Below are 10,978 nucleotides of genomic sequence, written 5' to 3'. Positions count from 1 at the left end.
TTTAAAAAGGTTGACAGAGGCCTTACAAAGTGCTCTTTATTAGAGCTGTTGGAAACTACTCCCTTTTTTCAGCAATTAGTGTTTTTCTGGCTCCCTAGCTAATGCTTGCTTGCTTATTTATTTATTTATTTATTTATTTATTTATTTATTTAAGGTAGGTAGGAAGTAAACTTGTTTCTGCTTTAACCTTTCTGGTTGGACAGGGTTCCAGGTCACTCTCTCTTAATTTGTGTTCCAGGAAAGTTGTAGGTTTCCATTTAGCTTGAGATGAGACCCTGAAAAATTCATACATTTACCTTTGCTGAATAAATATTTCTGCTTGGGGTGTGGGGAGATTCTTTTTTTTCTTTTTAAGATTTTATTTATTTATTTGAGAGAGAGAGAATGAGAGACAGAGAGCACGAGAGGGAAGAGGGTCAGAGGGAGAAGCAGACCCCCGCTGAGCAGGGAGCCCGATGCAGGACTCGATCTCGGGACTCCAGGATCATGACCTGAGCCGAAGGCAGTCGCTTAACCAACTGAGCCACCCAGGCGCCCGGGTGTGGGGAGATTCTTGAGTTGATTAATATTTATCAGATATAATATTAATGTGCATTTCCTATGGCAGACTCTTCCATCCCTTCAAAGATAACGTTCTTTCTCATCTTTTTTATATTTTGGTCTTTTTCTATGTATAACTTTTTTTTTTTAAGATTTTTTAAAATTTATTTATTTTGACAGAGAGAGTGAGCACAAGCAGGGGGAGTGACAAGCAGAGGGAGAGGGAGAAGCAGGCTCCAGATTTGGGACTCAATCCCAGGACCCTGGGATCATGACCTGAGCCAAAGACAGTTACTTAACCAACTGAGCCACCCAGGGGCCCATAACTTTATTTTTTGAATATAATGGAATGTATATTTGATATTTAAACTGATGAATTGACATTGAACTGGGGTTTTCACTGTAAAATGAAAAATTCTGAATATCTCTGTTTTATGGCCCTCTAAAACTGAATTTCTATTTCTCAGTGTTTGTTTGGAACCAGATGTTAGAAAAGGTTCACAGAAGAGTGCCACCAGAAAAAGACATCTTTTAAAGATGTCTTTAGAAATTTCTTTTAGGCCTTTAGGGGCATCTGGGTGGCTCAGTCATTACGCATCTGCCTTCAGCTCAGATCATGATTCCGGGGTCCTGGGATCGAGCCCCACATCGAGCTCCCTGCTCAGCAGAAAGCCTGCTTCTCCCTCTCCCACTCCCCCCGGATTGTATTCCCTTTCTCGCTGTGTCTCTCTCTGTCAAATAAATAAATAAAATCTTTTAAAAAAACTTTCTTTTAGACCTTTAAATTTCTCCTGAATTTGAGGGATCCCCAGACTATATAAAGAAGGATCTTCTGACACAATGGACCAGAAAACAGCTTCTTAAAAAAAAAATTAAGATCCAGAGTTTTAATTTAGGCCACAGAGTGCAAGAAGTTATGAAGGGGTCCATTTTTAAAGTTCTATCAAAGCTTTGTGTTTTGTGACATACCTCTAAAAGTAAGCTTCCTTCCCAAGTGTAATTAAGTTAAAAGAACATTCATGAAAGGGATGGTTTCCAAATTGGATGATTATATGCCCTTAAGGTGGGAAATAAATTCTATATTTATAGAATCTTCCTGAAAACTCACAGTTCACCTAACTGTTGCAATCTTTAACCAGCCCAAATGTCTATATTGTTTTATCTGCTTTATTTTCTAGTTGAGCAGTCTTAAGATACTCTGAGGGGACCTACCTATAGGTTTAATCTGAAAATTGGGTTGTTTTATAAATCATTGTGTTAAATAATGGGAGTCTGCATCTTTATCAGATTGTCAGAGCCTGGAGATAGCCATTTCATTGCAAAAGGTTTTAAAACCTGCTTAGGTTCTGAGCTGGCCCCTAATCAGGCAGGGTTCTACAGGCCATCTGTCCCTAGGGCACCTACAAAGTTGAAACCTGGAGAAGCTACTTCACTGCCTCCTGGAGAGCAGAGTATGGGAGGTTTACCCAGTTGTAAGGCTCTACTTCCCTTTCAAGGTCCTTACTTCTGATCTGGAGTCCTACTGCTTGTCCGGCTGGATGATCTTTTTTTTTTTTTTCTTTTAATAGACCTTATTTTTTAGATCACTTTTAGATTCACAAGAAAATCGAATGGAAAGGGACAGAGTCCCCATATACTCCCTTCCCCCACATGTACAACCTTCCCCATGATCAGTATCCTGCACCAGATTGGTACATTTGTTACAATTGATGAATTTACATTGACACAACATTATCAGTCAAAATCCATAGTTTACAGGAGGGTTTACTCTTAACGGTTGTACATTCTGTGGGTTTTGACAAATGTATAATGATGTGTATTTCCCATTATGTATATAGAAAAGTTTCCCTGCCCTAAAAATACTCTGTGCTCCACTTATTCATCCTTCCGTCTCTCCTAACCCCTGGTGACCGCTAGTGTTTTTACTGTCTCCGTATTTTGCCTTTTCCACAATGTCATATAGTTGGAATCATTCAATAGGTAGCCTTTTCAGATTGGCTTCTTTCACCTAGTGATATGCATTTAGGTTCTTCCATGTCTTTTCATGGCTTGATAGCTCATTTCTTTATAGCACTGAATAATAATCCATGTCTGGATGTGCCACAGTTTATACATTCACCTACTGAACACATCTTGGTTGCTTCTAAGTTATGAATGAAGCTGCTGTAAACACTCATGTGCAGCTTTTTGTGTATACATGTCTTCAGCTCATTTGAGTAATTATCAAAGAGTGTGATTGCTGGATTATACAGTAAAAGTATGTTTAGTTTTATAGGAAATAGCCAAACTGTCTTCCAAAGTGGCTGTGCCATTTTGCATTCCCACCAACAATGAATAGGAGTTCCTGTTGCTCAACATCATCAACAGCATTTGGTGTTGTCAGTGTTTTTAATTTTGGCCATTCTAATAGGTGTGTAATAGTATCTCATTTTTTTTACATTATTTTTACCTCTTGCTTGTACATATTCTTGGTTCCTAATTGCTTCTCTACTTTTTTTTTTTTTCTTTTTGTTTTTATTATTTATTTGGGAGAGAGAGTGCAAGAGAACACAAGCAGGGGGAGCAGCAGAGGCAGAGAGAAAAGCAGGCTGAGTAGGGAGCCTGATGCAGGAATAGGTCTCAGGACCTTGGGATCATGACCTGAGCCGAAGGCAGACACTTAACCAACTGAGCCACCCAGGCGCCCCACTTCTCTACTTTTTCTTACTGCTTAGCTTCTAGATAAGTTGTTCTCAAAGCGTGATCTTCAGATCAACATCAGCACCACCTAGGAACTTATTAGAAATGAAGTATGGGGGGCGCCTAGGTAGCTCACAGTGGGTTAAATATCTGCTTTCGGCTCAGGTCATGATCCCAGGGTCCTGGGATGGAGCCCTGTATCGGGTTCCCTGCTCAACGGGGAGCCTGCTTCTCCAGCTTCCTCTGCCCCTCCCCCCCCACTCCTGCTCTCTCTCTCTCAAATAAAGAAAGACAGAAAGAAATGGAGTTTGGGGGCCTTGCCCAAACCTACTGAAAGATCTGTATTTAACAGCCTTCCAAGTGATTCTGACGTAAGCTAAAATTTGAAAACACTGTTCTAGACCTTCACTGTTCAACATGATAGCCTCCAGACATATGTAATTACTGAACTCTTGGAATATGGCTAGAATGAATTAAGATATCTTATAAATGTAAAATACACCCCAGATTTTGAAAACTTACTGTGAAAAAAAGAAAGAGTAAAGTATCTCATTGGTAATTTTTATATTGACAACATTGAAATTAAAATATTTTGGATATATTGGGTTAAAGAAAATGCATTATTAAAATTACTTTCACCTGTTTCTTTTTAGTTTTGACATAAGGTTACTAGAAAATTTTGAGTTACATTTGTAGCTCTCATTATATTTCTGTTAGACAGCATCATTCTAGACTGTGAGTCTGCAAACTATAGCCTAGGGGCTACATCTGGCCTACTGCCTGTTTTTATATGGCCCATGAGTTAAGAATGGTTTTAAATTTTTAAATGGTTGAAAATAAATTTTACAAAAGAATGATATTTCAGGACATGTGAAAATTATATGATATTTAAGTTTCATTGTCCATAAATAAAGTTTTATTGGAATATGGGCACACTCATTTATTTTTGTATTTTCTATGGTTGCTGTTCCTCTATAGCAGGAGAAAACTAGCTATGGCAAGAACCCTATGGCCTACAAGTATAAAATATTTACTATCTGGCCTTTTACAGAAAATATTGGCTAAACCCTATTCTAGACTGTCAGCTTCCACATACTATCTAGGAGAGGACCCTACTTTTAACTTGCCCATGCTCTTTGTTCCCAAACTTTGCTTAGCTATTAGGCCCAACTCCTTGACCCCTACCACCCAAATCTCAGTGGTATTTTGGAGTTGCAAGATTTTGCACAGAAACTTTTTTTTTTTTTTTTTTTGAGCCCAACACAGGGCTTGAACTCATGACCCTGAGATCAAGACCTGAGCTGATACCAAGAGTTAGATGCTTACCTGAATGAGCCACCCGGGTGCCCCCTGGAGTTAGAAGATTTGATCTATGCATTATTTAGGCTATAAAGAGGTAGGCCAAAGATGTTCTTGCCTTCCAAACTGCACAAGGAAGTATGAACCCAGCAAAAAGGAACAGATAAATGTTCAATAGCTTCTTTCTCCAAACATAGGGCCTTCCTTCTTTTATTTATTTATTTATTTATTTGTTTGGTTGGTTGGTTGGTTTATTATTTTATTTATTTATTTGAGAGAGAGAACGAGCGGAGGTGGGGGAAGGAGCAGAGGGAGAGAAGGAAGCAGACTCCCTGCTGAGCAGGGAGCCCGATGTGGGGCTCGATCCCAGGGCCTTGAGATCATGACCTGAGCCGAAGGCAGACTCTTAACTGACTGAGCCACAGTTGGGTGCCCCATTCTTTTTTTTTTTTTAAGATTATATTATTTAGCTGGGTGGGGGAGTGGGGCAGAGGGAGAGGGAGAGAGAATCTCAAGCCGATTCTGCACTGAGAGCAGACAAAAGTCGGACATTTAACTGACTGAGCCACCCAGGCACCTCTGGGGCCTTCCTTGTTCTTAAGGACAAGAGTACCCAGAATTGATAGTTCCATCAAGTTGAGAGGTAAGCTAAATTGAGGTAAGCAAATTGAGGACTAGTCCCTTTCTTTCATAACTCAGCAACACCTCTTGAATTAAAACTCTCACTCTTTCTGTGCAGCTTATGCCTACTCTCAGCCAGTTTAGTTGGCTTCTGCAGCACCTTGTTCTGCCAGATATATTGTGGAAATCATTATGATGGTTTTTTCCACTCCAGTGAAGCGGACGTCTGGATCCCTTTGTGAGCCTCTTGATCCTTATTCCCTACCACCCGCACCAATATGCAACCAAAGTCTTGTCGGCTCAATGAATCTTTATGGTCTCATTTTATAGGATCCCCAAAGAAGAGAAGTATGGCTGTGGTTTCCAGAATGTTAATTGATAACAGTTCTTGGCAGTAGTGCTCTCCCTGGCTTTCCCTCTTTAACCTGCTCCTTCCACGCATAATAATATCATTCCTTAGATTGGTACCAGTCTGGAGTTTCTCTCTCGCTCTTTCTTTCTCTCCCTCCCTCTCTCTCTTTTTCTGTCTCTCCCCTTTTACCCCCACACCCACAGGCCCTTCATTCCTTTTTTCCTTGCTCTACTGATAATACCTAGGACTACTTAACTTTCTAATATAAGCTAGTTTGTTGCAAACTCCCTGAGCATTGTAATGATGTGAATATTCATGATTAAAAGGGGCCTCACTGAGAGGTGTTGCTCCCCATTTCAACCATATTTCATTGTCAAAGTTAAGGAGAGGTCTTGCATCTCTGTTCATTTAAGAACTCTGCCCTGGGCAGTTGTCTTTAGATTCTATAGTTGAGTTGAATTTACACCCTAGGCTGGGAGTGGGAAGAGGCAGGAACCCTTTCACATAGGTAAACCCTAAACAGACCTGGCTTTTCCAGTTGAGCTCATCTTAAATATTGGGCACCAAGAGGGAAATTTCTCAGGGGTTTCTCTTGGAAAATAAGCTGGGGGATCAAGTGGCCTAGTGTTTTCTTCCAGCTCTTCTCCAGATGATCTCCAGATGTCTGGCCTTTACCTTGTCTGGGCTTCACTTTTCTCTGTAAAATAAAGGGTCTGAGAAGTCAACCTGTAAAGTTCCTTCCAACTCTAAATTGTTCTGGTTTAGAACGTAGAAAAGTTCAAGTTAGTAGAACCATAGAATTAAAGAATTTTTTTTTTTAAGATTTTATTTATTTATTTATTTATTTGACAGAGAGAGACACAGCGAGAGAGGGTACACAAGCAGGGGGAGTGGGAGAGGGAGAAGCAGGCTCCCCGCAGAGCAGGGAGCCCGATGCGGGACTCGATCCCAGGACACTGGGATCATGACCTGAGCTGAAGGCAGTCGCTTAACCAACTAGGTGCCCAGAATTAAAGAATTTTTGAACCGGAAGTGCCATTGGGGATCATTTGGCCCGATCCTCAAATGTCCAGATGAGAAACCTGAGGCTCAGAAGAGTGCATCACAGAGCTGGTGGTGCCAGAGGATTGCCTCTCCGAGAAAGGGACGTTTGTTTGCAGCTCTCAGTCTGTAGTAAGGCATCATCATATAATTATTTACTCATGTAATCATCATCATTGACCACTGAGATAATTTGCTACTACCCAGGATAATGCTGCAGCCACATTAGTACTGTTTGTTTTTAGTATTGTTTTTTTAAAGAGATAAAATTTAAGTTTTTTGAGACCAAGATGTTATTTATTTATTTAGAGAGTGTGCGCACTCGAGTGGGGTGGGGGGACAGAGGGAGAGAAAGAGAGAGAATCTGAAGCAGGCTCCCTGCTGAGTGCAGCGCTTGATCCCACGACCCAGAGCCGAAATCAAGGGTTGGATGGTCAATCGACTGAGCCACCCTGGTGCCCCAAAATCAAAATTTTAAAGCTTATATGGCAAATATTTTACTTGCAGAAAATTTCGTATTTTACCTAGATGTTTTGGCATCATGTAGATCAGACTCCTTGACTAGTAGGTATTTCCTCATAAATTTAGAAGCAACCATCCTAGGTTTGCCCCAGTTTCTTTGGTGGGAAGAAGAACATAATATACAATAATGCTTTTTTTTCACTGTCCTTCATCTTTTTCTCTCTATATACATACATATATACATCTTTTTCTCTATATATACATACTTATAGCTAACACACTCTAGGACTCCCTGACAATAAAAAGTAGCTCTGCAACATACGAATGCTGGGGACCTTTGGAATAAGACACCAGTTTTGTATGTGTGGCAATAGCCATATAGATTTTGGGAATCAAACAAATTTTGAGAACTAAGTTCTGTGTCAGTCATCTTGTTCTGACCTACCGCTGTAATTCTTTTTGTGTCATAAGCAACCTGGCTGGCTTCAGCCATCAGCTGAATAGTTTCATCTATGCAAATGGTTCTTACACCTCAGGCTATCTCAGAACTACCTAGAGGGTGTGCTAAAAAATAAAATGGCCCCACTCCTAGAGTCTCCAATTAAATAGATCTGGGGTGTGGCCCTATAATTTGCATTTTCAAAAACAAGTCCAGGGGCACCTGGGTGGCTCAGTTGGTTAGGCAGCTGCCTTTGGCCCAGGTCATGATCCCAGGGTCGTGGGATGGAGCCCCACATTGAGCTCCTGCTCCATGGGGAGTCTGCTTCTCCCTCTCCCTCTGCCCCTCCTGCCACTTGTGTGCTCTCTTTCACTCTCTCTTTCTCTCTCTCTCTCTCTGTCAAATAAATAAATACAATCTTTTAAAAAACTACAACAACAAAACAAGTCCAAGGGTGGCACTGATTCCTCTGGTCTCAGGACTATACTTTGAGAACTACTGCTCTGCCTATGCCTTTTGGCCAAGAGCTTGCAGGTGAATACTGAATGCTGAATTCCGTGAATGATGTAGGTAATGGTGAGTTTGGTTGCCGTTATTTTTTGGTCCCTGTGAGCCAGGCCAAGAACAACTTTACCATTCTGTTATCACATTAAATACTAGCTGAGATTAGGGATTCTCAGAGCTTTTGACAGGGAAGTTGAGATTATCTGGGCCATCCCCTGTCTTTGCACAGAAAATATATTTTTTCCCTCTTACCCCAAGACACAGAGTGATTTGTCTTGTCCATGACATAGCTGTTAACTGTAGCACCAGGACCAGAACCTTCACCCCCAGCTTCCCGTGCTTTCCATTACAATGAAATTAACATTGATAGTGACTGCTTCCTCTTTGCTTTCCAAACAACTTTCTCAGCAAAGGTCTACCTGGTTTCAAATGGACATTTTCCAGTGGTCGTTTGGCTGAAAGGATTAGAACTTCCCCTGAATATCACTCCTCTTCAACCACAATGTGTCCTCATAATGCCAGTCAGCTATTTTTCAGTATGTTCAAAGTGTAAGATGAGAGAGTGTGGACATAGCAATGCAAATTTGTCTATACTTTTATTTTTTTAAAGATTTTATTTATTTATTTCACAGAGAAATGGACAGTAAGAGAGGGAACACAAGCAGGGGGAGTGGGAGAGGGAGAAGCAGGCTTCCTGCCAAGCAGGGAGCCTGATGCGGGGCTCGATCCCAGGACCCTGGGATCATGAACTGAGCCAAGGCAGACGCTTAACGACTGAGCCACCCAGGTGCCCCTATACTTTTATTTATTTATTTTTTAATTTTATTTATTTGAGAGAGAGAGCAAGAGAGTGAGAGCAAGCACGAGCAAGGGGGAGGGGTAGAGGGAGAAGCAGACTCCCCGCCGCGCAGGGAGCCCGACGTGGGGCTCGATCCCAGGACCCTGAGATCCCGACCCGAGCCCAAGGCAGACGCTTAACCAACTGAGCCACCTAGGCACCCCGTCTATACTTTTAGAAAACAAATGTATTTGTCACTAAATATTATCTTCATATTGAAAAAAAAATGTTATGTAACTTACCTCTTCTGGTCTAAGAAGCTAGGGAATATCCTGAAGGAACTTGTTCATCTGGTAGTAAAGTCAATAAAGATTTTGATCGCATAGATTCCAACTTGAATTATGCAGCAAGATTGCTGGCTAGAAATAGAAGACCAGACTTAGCCTCCTGCCTATCACAAGAATTTCTTCTACCTTCTACATCTTAAACACAGAGAAGCCTGACTTCCTATAGCCTTTCAATTAAGAGCATGGGCTATTCTGTCCTCACAGCAGTCATGGTAACTACATAACCAGAAGTCTAACTATTTCATAACTGTGTTGTGGATAATTTTTTTGAAGATATATTTATTTAATTGAGAGAGAGCGAGAGAGTAGGGGTGAGGGGAAGACAGAGATGTAGTGAAAATCTTAAGCAGACTCCTTGCTGAGCGCAGAGCCCGACACTGGGTTTAATATCCTGACCCTGAGATCATGACCTGAGCCAAGAGCTGGACGCTCAACCAACTGGGCCATCCAGGTGCCCCATGGATAAATTTTTTTTTTTTAACTCTTTTTTTTTTTTTGTTAGAGATTATTTATTTGAGAGAGCGAGAATGAGAGAGAGAGAGAGTACATGAGAGGGGGGAGGGTCAGAGGGAGAAACAGGCTCCTCACTGAGCAGGGAGCCCGATGCGGGCCTCGATCCCGGGACTCCAGGATCATGACCTGAGCCGAAGGCAGTCGCTTAACCAACTGAGCCACCCAGGCGCCCCCATGGATAAATTTTTAAGCAGCCCTCTCTGCAACTCTCCACTCCCGAGAGGAGGTGGCATAGCTTTGAGGCTGAGTAGAATTGGATGGAATAGGGATGAAGAATAGACCTAAAGGCTTCATATATGGGGACAATATGGTTAAGAGTGGAGTCTCCCACCTGTTTTTTGTTTTTGTTTTTAGATTTGCTGGAGATCATACTTTTTATTTTATTTTCTCCCCAAGCAAGTTCTCAAAAAACTGGTTAAGGACTCAGAATTGTTTCTCTCCACGGAAATCTTTAGTAAAAAGTGAAATATTTATGTGATCTGAAGAGAAACCAGAGTATGGAGATCATACTTTCTTTCTTTTTTTTTTAAGATTTTATTTATTTGACAGAGAGAGACACAGCGAGAGAGGGAACACAAACGAGGAGTGAGAGAGGGAGAAGCAGGCTTCCCGCCGAGCGGGGAGCCTGATGCGGGGCTCGATCCCAGGACCCTGGGATCATGACCTGAGCTGAAGGGAGACGCTTAACGACTGAGCCACCCAGGCGCCCTGAGATCATGCTTTCTAATGCGGTACCAGTCAATGGTGAGAACCTTACATTAATGCTCACAAGAGCCATTTGAGAGCACTAAACCATGAGTATGACTCTGAAACATACTTTCTTATAAACTGTTGGGTTTTTTGTCCCCACTAAATGTATCTGCATATAACATAAAAAACAACTGTTTGATTTAGGAAACCTAGTTTGATTTAGTAGAAGAAGAAAAATAAGAATCTCTTGAACTGAAAATCAAAGTCAATGATTTGGTATTATAATAGTAGCACAGACCAAGACACTGGTATCAAAACTTTCCACTTTTTTTTTTTTTTTTAAGATTTTATTTATTTTTTTGACAGAGACATAGCGAGAGCAGGAGCACAAGCAGGGGGAGTGGGAGAGGGAGAAGCAGGCTTCCCGCAGAGCAGGGAGCCCGATGTGGGACTCGATCCCAGGACCCTGGGATCATGACCTGAGCCGAAGGCAGTCGCTTAACGACTGAGCCACCCAGGTGCCCCCACTTTTTTTTTTTTAAAGGAGAACATTCTTCTCTCCATGTTTTTATTCTCCTTCTTTGTCCCTGAAACTTTTCCACTTTTTAATGGGTTGATATTCTACTGACATAACTAACTAACTTTATTTTTGTCAGTTGACTACATTTTACCAATTACGGAGCTGTTTTGGTGTTGTACAGATAAAATCCCCA

The 10,978-nt window shown here is 41.4% G+C and overlaps 1 non-coding gene across 1 annotated transcript; it reads right to left on the bottom strand.

Moving 5' to 3' along the window:
- Positions 1–9,956: 9,956 nt before the first annotated feature.
- LOC118025359 lies at positions 9,957–10,074 on the bottom strand. Its single transcript, XR_004683294.1, has one exon. It is a non-coding gene; the product is annotated as a U5 spliceosomal RNA (small nuclear RNA).
- Positions 10,075–10,978: the final 904 nt, after the last annotated feature.

The sequence above is a fragment of the Mirounga leonina genome, unplaced genomic scaffold (assembly GCF_011800145.1).
Source record: "Mirounga leonina isolate KUSES-001 unplaced genomic scaffold, KU_Mleo_1.0 Mir_200, whole genome shotgun sequence".
NCBI lineage: Eukaryota > Metazoa > Chordata > Mammalia > Carnivora > Phocidae > Mirounga > Mirounga leonina.
The sequence above is the reverse complement of the archived record's forward strand: the minus strand, read 5'-3'. Positions and strand labels throughout refer to the sequence as shown.